The sequence below is a fragment of the Phymastichus coffea genome, unplaced genomic scaffold (genome assembly GCF_024137745.1).
Source record: "Phymastichus coffea isolate CEN01 unplaced genomic scaffold, Cenicafe_Pcof_1.1 PCOF00053, whole genome shotgun sequence".
Taxonomy (NCBI): Eukaryota; Metazoa; Arthropoda; class Insecta; order Hymenoptera; family Eulophidae; genus Phymastichus; species Phymastichus coffea.
The window spans coordinates 1,285,449-1,299,598 of NW_026706864.1; the positions used below are offsets into that span (position 1 = coordinate 1,285,449).

At 37.2% G+C, this 14,150-nt stretch overlaps 1 protein-coding gene across 6 annotated transcripts in view; it reads left to right on the forward strand.

The window, feature by feature from the left end:
• Positions 1-10,216: 10,216 nt before the first annotated feature.
• LOC131665717 (regulating synaptic membrane exocytosis protein 1) overlaps positions 10,217-14,150 on the forward strand; it is a 100,820-nt gene continuing 96,886 nt past the window's right edge. For all 6 annotated transcript variants that reach the window (XR_009302043.1, XR_009302045.1, XR_009302044.1 and 3 more), the window contains exon 1: positions 10,217-10,386. The gene's annotated coding sequence lies outside the window, so the exon portion shown is untranslated. The remainder of the gene's footprint in view (positions 10,387-14,150) is intronic.

The following is a 14,150-nucleotide window of genomic DNA, read 5'->3' on the forward strand; positions in this document are numbered from 1 at the left end:
TCCACTGTGAGCAGCAAATTCTTGATCATTATGAAATGATTTTTTCTTCTCAAACTTTACAATGACAGAATGCAACTGTTGAACTCATTTTTTGAAATCAGTGATATCGTGAGAAAACTATGCCTCACTATTTCATTTTGACAAATTGACGAAAGTCCCAGTGGAAAATGGAAATTGGGCAAAAGGGGTATGTGAGGGCGATATGCGCACTAGCGCGCGGCGTGCAGCGCAGTGCTTTAATTTCCGCATTATAACAGGGAGGAAACACAAGCAAAAACGAGGAACGCTATCCAGCGCGTTTGCGTGTAGGAAACCACATCACACGGCTTTTGGATAGGCAAAAGCCTGACGTCATGCAGCCAAGCTTTCGATTATTGAGGATCTCACCACTAAATTTAATGGATATTTAGGTGCTTGACGAGAATTTCGTAGATATATTAGAGCTTACGAATGGAAGTTAGAAAATATTGGAGTTTGATTATATTTTCATTACCACTGATATATATTTTTTCTTTTGATTTCTTGTTTAACAAGATCCAGTCCTTTAATTGTACTATAATCTATAGTTGAAAGAATTTTTTTATATGTTATATTATTTTAAATAACGAGAAACGTTCATAATTGTTTTGTTTCCTGTTGCCTTCAATGTTTTAAATTATCCGCAGAATACGTAATAATTCGACGAAAAAGCATTTGGAGTCTTTCTTATAATATTATTTTTCAATATTTAAAGATGTTAAATAATATACCAATCAGCGTTTGTCTGATTTTCATACCACTCCTTTTTGCGCTCAAACATCAGAAAAGAAATATCTATTCGAGTTTTAAAACATTTTTTAATGAAATCGTATATTTTATGCCCTCTTCATTCATTGTTTCGAGCAGTATCTCGCTATATAATGATAAATAATATAATTCTTTTTGATTTTCAAAGAAAGCTAGTTATACGGGTAGCGTATTTAGTTATGTTCGGGCACGTAAATACTTGCATTGTAAAATTTTCCAAATGAATTATTTTTTCTCGGAATCACATTAAATCGGATTAATAGATTTATTCATTTTCTTCTCTCTTTATTTTGTGCATCGTTTAAACGAATAGCTGAGTAAAATGAATATTGAAATATTCTGAAAAGCACACGTGCAGTGATGAAGGTATTCAACACATTCGATTTCTTCCTTTCTCATTTTTCCATTATCTCTTATATTTTTATTACATTAACTTCAAAATCAACATTGAAAATATCTATCGACTACATTAAAACAGGGAAAGAAAATAACAGAAACTATCGTTTCATTATAACACAGAAATTTCAATCACTTGCGCCAAAACAAAAAATGTTTTCCTCTGACACTCCCTTCCCCCTGCCCTTCCTGCCAATTCTTCGAAGCCTAAGACAGAGCTCGTAATCATAACAGTAAAGTTAAGTTACGAGCAGAATTGAAATATCCCTAATCTTAGTAAAGTCAATAACTGTCCTCAGAATGCCGCGCAATCACCGTCGAAGAAAGGAAAAGAACCCTTTCAGCAAGCCTCTGTCCTTTCTTGCCGTGGCAACGTATCGATTCCCCGCAACGAGTGTCTGGAGAGCTTCACTACGATTATGGCCGCATCAATTGCTACTCTGTTAGCTGCCCTCCGAAGGTGTGCTCTATATGTGATGCTGCTTTCTGGTACTGCTGCTACGCGAAGGGAGCTTTATGGTTTGCTTGGCGCGTGATGACTTCTTAAGGCGACCGACGATAGTTGATTTCAAGGGTTATGCTTTAGGAAGCTCTTTGTTAGTCGGTTATGGTAATGTTTACGGAGATACTGCGTTTTGTCGTGATATTCGTGGACTTTCTTATGATGTAAATCCTTTGGAGAGATTCAGTGAATAAGAAATAAACGGAAAAATCAAATCGTACAAATAAAGGACGAACTTATCATTTGGAAATCGGAATGATCTATATATTATTAAAAGCTATTTGTTCGACTCAATGAATCTTGAAGTAACGTTAAAGATCAGATTGACGCTCAAGGATAGCAAGAGTTTCTTGAATAGACATGTCGTAAGTTATTGCTTTACTGACATGAATTATATTATTAGTGAATTATTAAGCAACTGAAGAACCGCGCTATACCATTCCTCTCTTTAGTTTGACGATCTTCCATTTTCAAGTATTCGTTATTCATAAAGTTATTCTAATTTTTAAGATTGAAAATAAATCTCATACCACCATTTGGTTTTCTCTTAGAAAATAAGATGAAACAAACTAGCCCTCGCAAGTTCACTCAGATATAGCTGATAATCAGCTATAGAAAAGATATTTGACGGAAAAATCATTTTTTTTTAATTCATTGTTATTATGTTTGAATTCTTACGATTGCTATCAAATGTCTATAATAAAGGAGTTTATGATTACTACTTGGAAGATGAGTACCCATAAAATCAGATAAGAAACGTAATGAAAACATTACTTCGGTATCAGAAATTGATTCCCGCAGCAACTTTGCACTCTTTACTATCGCCCTGTTCATTTCTGTGATCGATGCCTACAGTTGTGACAATGACTTCAACTATACAGTAGCCTCTATACAATATCTTTCAAAATCTGTGATGGAGAAATTTAATTGAGTAAATTGCCGAAGTCTCCTACGTTAGAAACTAACAAAGTTAACAATGATTGCGTGTCTACAACCCACAATATATACGCCATAAACTCTGCGAGACACTTAAAAATATACTTCAAATGTGTTGAATGAATTCAGGTAAAATAGTGTTCATACAAGAGTTCCGAAGATCACTTCTAACTGGTGAATTTAGCTTCACAATCAACACTGTTGCTTCAGTCGTGCAATATAGATTCGGCGAGAAGTAAAATATAGACTTCTTTTTAGTTGTCACATGAAGTGGGATTATTTTCTTCCTTAATAAATAGCACTATTTTTTTTATTTAATAGATAAGCTACATTATTGTTAGGGAACGTGAAAAAATTATTTCACTGAGGACAATTATTTCGGAGCCGACCATAAATCTGTGAGCAGAATTAATAAATATATGAATAAATGTGTTATCTATGTTATATCTCAAAAGTAAAATAAAAAATATGCAAATGAAATTCATCACTATTTTTTAAATAAAAATAATCTTCAGGTATATTTCGTTCGAGATTCGTCAATAATAATATTTTCATTCTTCTCGAAGCGTCTGCAAGCTTGCGATAATGAGTCGAATACTGTGTAATAGCGTGATGTATACGTGAAATTTCTATTTCATGAAACTTTTCCCAAAGTGTGTTCCGTTAATGGATAAGTAAATAAAGAAAAGGTTGAAAGTCGTCATCATTATTCCAGACGTAACGCAATTTGCCTTGTCAAACCAGTATATCGTCAATGGCGCGAAGAAGAAAAAGAGGAGACAAAAACGCATAAATCCAAGGGTGTTCGCACAGGCTGGTCAAATAAATCGGGCAGTATTTTCGCGTATCGAGGCCGGCTGCGAGTAGAAACTCGTCGATCTCATCTAATCTTGCATAAGCGGAAGAGTAAGCAAGAAAGCAAGCGAAGGCTGGCGCGCTCGTAAAAAGCCAACTGAAATCTTCTTTATGCGCAATTGTAGAGAAAAACAAAGTGTCCCGGTCTCGTTTCGATTCTGTCTTTTATGACTTTATTGCAGCTTGACCGCGCACACTCGTGAACGTTGTATGTGGCATTTCAGTTGTAATCGCAATGATGCTTCTTCTTCATTTTTTTTACGTTCTCACGAAGTCAGGAATGCTCTATATTTGGGTTATCAGCAAGTAGCGGTAGAACGAACTCAAGTTGAGAGCAAAAAATTTGATATCGATTTTCTTGTAACGTTCAAATTGAAATCAGTAAGCTTTCAAATTTACTAATATACGAAACGATAGATTTCATCGACAACTTTTATTTGAAATAAAACTGATGTATGTACAGTAATTATATAAAGTTCACGGTGATTATTTTTAATTTAATTAATACTAAAATTTCGCTGATTAAATATTTGTTCGTGATAATAGTTAATAGTGTAACATATTAGGTACTATAGAAATATCATGACTTAGTGGTGTTTTCATAGTGTCTATTAGAATATTTCTTTTAGATTATTTACATTTTGTTTTTATTTGATGACAGTTATCAAATGTATTTTCAACTGTTATTATTTATATATACAACTGTACAGCGAAGGTTCTATTTAAGATACTTCGTCAACAATCAATCGATAAGCTTTCATAAGCATTCTAGTTTTCGTTTGGGCAAATGTACTCGGATTTCTTCATTTTTGCATGATAGAAAAAATGTAATCATTCTTCAGCAGTTTTTCGTAAGATTTTGTAAAGTTTACATTGAGATTGCGTAAGTGAACCCACTTTGTATCAAGATGTAAAGACGTCCAACATGTTTATTTTCTCCTATTTTGATAGATTTTGTGGTATGCTCATTTCTTAATTTTTAGTATACTTCGAAAAAAGCTTTTTTAATAAAATTGCACTATTCTTATAATCAGTTTTACGGAAAATTTGGCACAGTACTCCCTTAGTAAATTTAATCATTCTTGGAGTTCTTCCGTTTCCTGCTTCAAAAGAATATCTACTTTGGAATGGTAGTGGTTCCCTTTGACCTCGCTGTCAACCAGATGTTAAAGTTGGTGCAAATTGTAGGTCATAGCCATTTGATCATAACGATCTTCTACATCTGTAATAAACTTTTATACATCAGTGCATTTTATCAGGGACAAATCCATCAATGATATCACGGTATGGTCGTTACACTGAAGGTGACCCTGCTTTCACTTCAAACGTTCTTTAGTTACTATTTATTTCCGAAACAATTTGTATGAGTTTCAATATACCTATAAAAAATTATTTTTCTAGAACATAATTAAGATGTGTATACTTGATCATTTTTTTATCCTGTTTAACGTGAAGACTGAGATACAAACACCAATTGCATCACTCTCTAAATCTGCCACATTTATAGTAAATCACATCCTATAGTAAATTCCAAATTTTAATCACTATATCTGAATTTGAAGACCGAGCTAAAAGATTTATTTCTTAACATTGCAGTAAAAATGATTCGAATGAATCAGCTGTCAAAAAATTATCTCTCTCTATTCCTACCTATCTGTTCACTCACCGATTACTGCTGCTGTTGAAGACGGTGTGGTGTAGAGAAACCGGCTGATCACCTATCTCTCTTTCTCTCTCTCTCTCTCTCTTCCTCTATCTAACTCTCTCACTCTTTCTGTCTCACTCGTTTTCACGCTAAATATAAATTATTTTCATTTTCATAGCACGTTCTTGATTAACTTTTACGTGTAGCGCCTGATTCTCTTGCAATTAAGGTTTTATCTATTGAAGGCAATCAAATGCACTCAGTCAATGGCATTTTAAGAACTTATTGTTAGTCATCAGTGTAGCACCAAATTCTCTTGGTATTAACCGATTATTTCCAGAGAGAATGGAATGCCTTTAGTCATTTTCATTTTCGTAGCGTGTTCTCAGTTAACTGCGCTATTTAGCACCCGATTTTTTTACAATTAACTCATCATCTCTTAAATAGAATTAAGTGAACTAAGTGATTTTTATCTTTATATTATATTCTTGGTCAACTTTTCCGTATAATAAGCTTTATGACATTCGGTTTAAATTGACTTCAAGTTTAATTCAATGAAAAACTCACGCACTGCTCGTACAAAGTGCAAAATATTGCACGTAAAAAAATGAGGAAAGCCATTCGATTTTATGATTGGATATTATACCAGCTTAGTTGAAAAGACGAATCTGTCGTATATAGCGGATTGTTGGAACCGATCGGACGTCCGCGCGTGCCACTCGATGCTGTTGGTGGCATCAGTTAGATAAAGCTTTCGAGTAGCTCGTAAAAAAGAGAGCTCGAGTGGCTGGACGAACTCGTTCTCTTTTCGATGTGCGATCTTTATGTTCCTCGCGTGTTTCCGATTGAGATCTAAACGAATGAAAAATCACTCTTTCAATTTGTTTTATCAAGATTTACTAAGGTCTGAACGTTTTCATTTTAAAAGCGAATGCAACGTTGAACCGAAACATGCTCGACTTATCTAAAACAACGGAAATCCTACCCAAAAACATAAAGTACCGCCGATCTCGCGTCCAAATAACTTTCAAGCTGCTTCTCTCCGGAAAAAAGGAAGAAGAAAAAAGCTTTTTGTACAACTTGCCGCATATTGGCGTGATCCATGAAAAAACCGAGTGGACGATCGAGAGGACCTCTTTTTTCTCTCTGTCTATGTGTGCACAAGCTGCTAGGCTAATCCAACAGGAAAACCTTTCGACTCTTTTTATTTTCTTCGATTATTTCTTTGTCTTTCGTAGCTGGGCAGATCCTCTAGCTTTCGGCCTTGTCTTTCGGATAGTTAATCGGATTCCAGACTTTGATGGAAAATGGACCGACTGTGTGCCTTCGTTAAGCATTGAAGTGTGGTAGATTGGTATGTTAATGGATGTTCGAATAACTTAATATTCAATTTTTTACTTTTTAATTTTTTTTGCTTCATCGTTCACTTCTTTCAACTCGAAATCTACGTTTTGTTTCGAAAAATCCTATACATTTTCACAAAAATGATCGGATCATCGTTATTCGTTTCGTTCGAAAAGTAAGTAATAAATCATTTCCCGGGGAAAATATTCAAACATCAATCATCGCACTTTCAATTCCGCAAAATCGCGAAGCAAATATTCACTCGACAATCATTGTTTCGTATACATGCGCTCGCCTGATCTGAAAATAATATACATGTCCGCGCACGCCAGAGGAGTTATATAATCAGCACACGAATTTATTGGCTTGATCAACATGTTAGCTGGAGGCGCGGACGCGTTAAGTGCATTTAGGCGCGCCGCAACATAGATTCTTATTGCAATTCTACATCAGTGGGCATAAAACGATAATTTACTGGCGGCAACCTCGATTTTTGCCGTGTGCAGACATACATCACACTTGCTTCCCAATTTTGCGACGTATCGCGAATATAGTGCTCGCGAGTGTGCATACAAAGAGATAAGAGCTTTTTCTCTTTAGCGTAATGCTTAAATTTGCAATACACGCAAGAATGCCATTCTAATCCGATAGTTTTGTCGTAGCCATTTCACCGAGTACTGTAGTTGTCTCGATAATCAATAGACATCCATGCGTGCAAGTGTATCAATTTTCTTTCTGCAGGAATGCAAGTGTTATGAATTCATCTCGAAAGCTGACCTTATAAAAAAAGGAATTGAGAAAGATGAAGTTGGACATTTGGTCGAAGGGGGGGGAGAGAGAGAGAGAGAGAGAGCTGACCTCGTTTACGCGCCTCACATTATCATAGATATTGGCTGGCAAGGCTAAGGGTCTTCATAAATAAAGAATGGTCAAGGAAATCTGCCCGAGAAAGCCCGACTCTAACTCTCTTTTGTCTGCAATGAGACGACAAAAGTTTATATGACAACAAGGCATTGACGAGCGAAGCGCCTTCTTGAATTTCAATCTCCCGTTCTTTTGTAGAAGCTGGATGCAGTAATGCGATTTTTTTGTTCTTCTGCTTCTTAGTTTCGCGTGCATATCTGTGCCTGCATGCGAGAACTTTTCTGCTGATGTTAGCTACGTGGGAAAAGTTAAAAACGAAAAGACGAGCGCGCCTTGCATATTCACTACACATTGCACGTCAGGGTGTGACTTCTATTTATGAGCAATTAGTCTTGACATGTTTACTGGACATTGGAACCTCCAAGCGAGCAGCCTTCACTCAAGATAATTTAACTAATGCCGTCTGCTTGAATGCCGTGGTTTGACGTATGTTTGAGCCTGAACAAAAATCGATTGCTAGCAGAAGAAGAATGCAACTCAAGGGAGCAGCTTTAAAACTTTAACGGGGGTTTCCAGGGATGTCAAGGGAGAAAACGACCTCGCACAAGATAAAATGCCAATGACAAAGAGATGGGGGAGGATTCATAGATAAATAGCAGTTAAGGCTTTCGATAGATCGCGTAAATCGCGGAATCCAGAGAGTATCGTTCGGAAATGATAATATTTCACGTTTTATCTCGACGTTAAACAGTGAAAGATATCATCTATAGCAATTGCATGCTCGACGTATACTTGGTTTGTTTAATGCTGCAATTTACTTGTTCTACACGAGCCACTTATTCTTTCAACATTGTCAGTTGTGCCACGATAACAGGCGACTAATCAGTGTTATTTCATATCTGCGAACGCGCAGTTGTCGCCAACTGCTTGGCAAAAGAAGGACAAGGGGTGAGAGATTCGGAGTAATCTCGATGAGCTCTCCATTGGGCCTTCGAACTAGACGATTACAGGATGATCCTCGACAAATACATGCGCTTTCAGCTATGTTCTCCTTGAAATCGGATTGATTGCCTTCCGCTCGCACCACATTACTCACACACCATGTAAACAGCGCACTGTGATCTGCATTCATGTACGTACGTATGTATACGCGGAACACGCACCTCTTGCTTATTGAACTTGTATCGCGTGCTTGCTACATTGCGATTTTGCTTAATTGCGTTTGTTTGAGCGCGAGGTCGTTTATTCGTACGATGCCTTTGCGTCGAATGAAAAATCTAGCAGCTAACGGTTTTTATTTTCGATATTTACCGAGTTACCGAGTATCTTTGAAATATACAGCGAATTCCGTAGGGGCAAGCTGGAGCAAACCGGCTGCTTGGCGGTTCAATAATAAAGGAAGATATTAAAGTATTTCATGTTTTAGTATTTTCATAGGTATAATAAACAACTCACCTTATTCAAATCGTTCAACTACGGTACGCTGTTCTCTTATTTTTAGAGAGATTTCAAATTTTCAAAAGATTTTCTCTGCAGCAAGTTATTCGACACTCGTTGATTTTCTGAACTCTATAGTTCCGCTTTCAACATTTTTTTTCTCGTGAAAAATCAGTTCTCGTATAATAATCATTTTTATAATGCATATACTACAAGATAAAGTTTATTATATACATTTATTCTAATATTTTATATAATAACAATAAAATAATGATGTAAAAACAAATCGTGACGAATGTGAAATCAGAGCCGAAACCTTCATCGAACAAAAATATTCCAATTTCCTCTTCTGGTGTTATTCCACGAGTTATTCAAAGCATTCTTGTGAAATTTTAGCTTTCAATAGAACTTGCAGTCGGTGAAAAACAAAATCAGATAGCCCCATTATAAAAAGCTCGACTGTAGTCTCTAAAATAAAGGGCCATTCCCACGCCAGTTCTAATGATATATATATATATATATATATATATCTATTAGTTTGAATGGGCGGGGGGGGGGGGGGGGAATAAATTCAACGCGTAAGAGCGCTTTTCTCAGGCAGAAGCGGTAAGAAGGTAAGTTAAGTGTAAATTGGCGCTCGCGTACCGCTCGGAGTAGCGGCGCTGCTGCTACTCCGAGCGCTAGACAAACGCGAGCCTCGAACGACCCAATGTGGTAGATGGCGAAAGGTTTAGCCTTTTATTCCTATATATTTCGTGGATTGTGACCATTGGAAATCGTTAAGCCACTTTCGGAGACGTAGATGCGAGGGAAGAAAAAAATTGGGCTTCCAGAGGTATCGCGCGCTTTTACAGCGAGCAGCCAATTAGTTATCGCTACGAAAAAGTTTTCGTTTCTCGCTTTCACGTTTACCTGTCATTATCGCGGTGAATTGTACGATAAACCGGAGCCAACCGCGAAAATTACTCTGAACACCGTGATAAGCTTCGGGCATTTTAAATGAGCTTTCGTTGTACCGCTTCAAAACGAAAACTAAGCTCTTTAGCGAAGCGGTACAAACGTCGATCTACGCTGAAAATTCTCAAATAAATTTACCTCGATACTCGACGAGGTATTAGCGTCGAGTGGAACGTTACGAATTAAAATTATCCATAGGCCTCGACATTAAGCAGCCGCAGACAGTGGCAACTGCACGATGCGAGAACCGTAGGCAAATAGAAAAGGCCAGAGAGGAGAAATAAAAATGCGGTTCGTCCAGGGTGGTGGGATAAAAAAGGTGGTAGTAGGGGGCTAGGCGAGAGCGAGAGAGCGAGAGCAGGCGCAACAGTGTGGCCATGCGCGGGCGGCGGTAGAAGGGAGAGTGAGAGAACGCTATCGGAAAATGGAGGGAGGGTGGGAGAAGCTTTGGCAACGTAAGCGACCCGGGCAGTGCAAGCCGGGCAGCCCGCCCGTTCGCAGCCGCGTTATATATATATACATATTTTACGCTTTATTATATACGTTGCATTGTACACGCATGCACACACACATACACACATATATATACGCACGCGCATCAAGTGGTATTTTTGTGAGGAAGATAACGAGAAAAAGACTATAATTAGGACTACCAGAGTAACAGGTTGGTTTCGACAATATACGATTTTATTGTTTATTTCTTTTTTTTTCTGCACTTTTTAAAAACAAAGATCATTCGTGTGTCAATTCTGATCGTAATTTGACTTGGGATAAGCGAGTTGTTGGTGTTTTATCGTTTACTTAGCAGCTTACGCGAGCGAGAGCTGAGTTTCGGAGGTTGAGTAGGAAACCTGTTGAAAATTCGCCAAGTTGTATCGAGCTTCGTCCTGGCTGTCTGTTTCCCTTATCAATTACCGCGTTGTCAGTGCGGAGCTTTATTGATTTTTCCAAGGGGATTGTTTCAATTCGATAAAAGAGTTTTTGTCAAAGATCAATCTTCGCTTGCTTTATTTCGCTCTCATTGAAAATCGAAACTAGGAAAAAATTGCGTACTCGTGATTATATTGAACATCGGCATTTCTTCCTTGGAGCGAGAACTTCATTTTGCGGTTTCACTCAACATTTAATCAGATTACCATTTCATCAACGCCCCATGGTATAATTGAAAAAGAAATTGCGGGGGATTGCGCGAGAGTGGTTACAAATAAAATGTGTCTTTGTGATTTTCTCGAAGACGCCGCATCATTAGATCTTCATTATACGAACTTTCCTCCAAAGTTATTTTGATCCTTCCCAACGTGTCCTGAAATGAGAATAAAATGATGTCGGAATATAACGCCAGTGCGTCTTCATTATTTGTTTAGGGAAGAATAGAATACGATAACTTTGTTTTCGGTGATCATTTTTTTCTCGTTGAATCGAAAAAGTGTTTTATAAAATAAAAGTATACGAATTTTGCTGTGATCATAGTGGCAATTCGAGGGAAATTAATTTCCCATACTCTTGAAACTTGAGCAAAGAACTCCAATCAACAGCCCTGGTCATAGCCAAATTATTTAATTTGACTAGTATCACTGCGTTTTCTAGCACACTTGTGGAAAAGGAGTTAAAACAACGGATTAAACTCTCTCGTGAAATTATTCCGTTTGGCGATTGGTTTGGTCAAACCCGTAAGCGCGCAGTTTAGTTTGCCAGGATGCACTCTTGTAGTCCATTGTGTTGCCCTGTTTTATCCTAGCCTCCTCTGATATCCTCCCAAACTTTGGAAATTCTATTTACATATATTTAGGCCAAACCCGTGATTCTGAACTCGACGCGCGCGCCTAAACGACTTCTTCATTCGAATGCAATCTCCAGACGCACTTCGGTGGTACAATCAAGATATTCGTAGTGTCTTTGCAGATATAACTTGAATCGCTTATTATTCAGGATACCGTTTTCAACTGTTTATATAATGTAAGCTTTCGGAGCAAATGGATTAAAAACCGCTGTTTTGAAAAATTTTCGCTTTTTACAGAACGTAATAATCCGAAGTTTAATTTTTCGTAAACTAAAACTTGATATCAATTGCAAATTAGTTAAAAAAACTTTTACTTTCACAAGCTAATCTTTGATAACAGAAGATAGAAAATATAAAATGCATCTAAAAATATGTGATTGATCATTTGTTTGGAATGAAAGCGTTTTTACGAATACAAATAATTCGAATGTTGGTGATTCTAAATAGCTAATCCAGAATAATCCGCTGAAACACAATTGAAAAGTTTTTTAATAAACACCACGAAAGAAAGGATGCAAAAATGAATTAAAAAAGTCAACGTTACAGTGAAAACGCAATTATTATAAAACTTCATCTCAGGAGTTAGAAACAATGGAAGAGCAGTTTTGTAAATGTGGCGTAGCGTGTATCGAGAAAGCAAACGGCTGAAAAGCTGGCAAACTGTAGTATCTCTCGACTGGCGTCCCTCACGGAAAAAAATGGTCTGAAATGCGTGTGGCCCATATTTTACATAATGGCACGCCGCTCTCGATCCTTTCGTTCTTCTCTCCTCTTTTGCAAAATTTCTCCTCGCGCGCAGTAGAGCAGATATACCGAGCAATTTTGCGAGTCGCTTGCTTCTGCATTGTGCTTTGCTTGTCGCGCGCGAAAAAAGTTTCAAAAGGCGTTAGTGTAGAGGGTGAGCTGAGCTTCAAGACAAGGACGCGAACGTTTTCTCTTTCTTCGTTTGTAGGTTCCGAGTTGGTCGTTACGATCTTTGAATTAAAGCTCGCCTTTTGACTTATAATTTCTGATCATTGTGATTGGCATTTAGAAATAGGCTGACTTTCGAAGCGCAGTCCTTAAAAACAGCTTCTTTCTTCCAAACAATTCAAACATAAATTATCATCGAGATTTTTCATTAAAACCACGGAAATGCTTGACCTCGGCTTTTGTTGAAAAGGCCACTTTCCAGCGCAAAGATTGAAGATAAACGACCACGGAAATGGAAAAAAACTATTAGCCAGCGAATGGTTATTTAGAAACTGCACTTTTAATTCGTCGAAACCAATTAAACTAATCGTCGCCTCGCATAAATTTTGCCCGACAGACGCACACACGCGAGGGCGCGCACGCGCGCAAATGGGTCACGCATAATGACTACGCAATGTATATCCTGGAACAATTACCGGGGAACATATATACGATTTCGGAAACTCTTCTACGTGTGGCAATTAACAGATGCAGTACAATGAGCACGATGAAATAAAAAATCCGACAAAAGTTTGCGGTATTTTGTAATTTAATGCTTTTCAACATTTCGTCGATTTCATATAAAAATATCAAAAAATTATTTCCAATTTTGCTTATTCAGATTAATGAGGATAAGTTTTATAGGCAAATAGAGAAAAATTTTGTGTCAAGTTTATTAAATTATATTAAATTTATTTTGAAAAGTTCTGCTTTACATACGTACAAGTGCTAATAATAACTTCGTAGGAAGCTAACGGTTACAACTAAAATAATTACAACATAAATAGTTTTCTAAGTATAAACGTTATCTTGGATTGTAAGAATTGAATTCAGTAGTTCAAGTTCACGTAATGACAGCCACTGCAGTGAAAAGCAAACGGTTGCGCAAGGAATTCCTTGTATCGAATGAAGAGTTAAAAAGGCCTTCGATCTGTATTTCATCTCATTGACAAGCTCACTAACGTACATTCGCGTATAACTAGGTCGTTTAAATATAACACCGCTTATTATCACTTTTCTTTTTATTCGCGTAACGAACGACGTAAAGAACAACCGTGGCATAAATCTTTGGTGCTTGATCTGAAGGAAAAGGGAATCCCCATGACTATTAAGCGAGATATACTTCCCGAATGTGTTTATCCAGGCGGGTTGCTTTGCCTCGAATAACTTATTTCTTCTTCTCGGGGAAAAACTTATGTGTATCAAGTCGTAAAAGCTCCTCGTTTCTATTTCAGGGGCGTCGTTGGATTTTTCTTCATAGAGTGGAAATGGAGTTTTGAAACTCGAATTTTGTGATATCCTCTGTATTGGACAGTACTTTTCCTTTTGATTGCTGAGCTATGTACGCCAGTTTCAATGAAAAGTTCAACGTTGCTATTTCTCTTACGTCATTCCGCCGTTTTTTTACGCTTCTCTTTCTAGAAAACAATCAGTTGCAAAGATAAAACTGCAATGTAACAACTGCTAACAACCAACTAGATTAATTAAATCTCGGAATTTACAACAACTTAACAAACTACCTTTCGCACTGTAGGGGTGAGAAAAAGAAAAACGAGAAGGGAAGTATACGCTTACATTTGCCTGCTAATGTAAAATTTAACCCGGTATAGTAGTACTCGACGCTTTTCACAAGAGAAATTGAAAGTCAAGTTGACTCGTTGATGTTTGTTCACTCCGAGCATATATCTCTCATATTC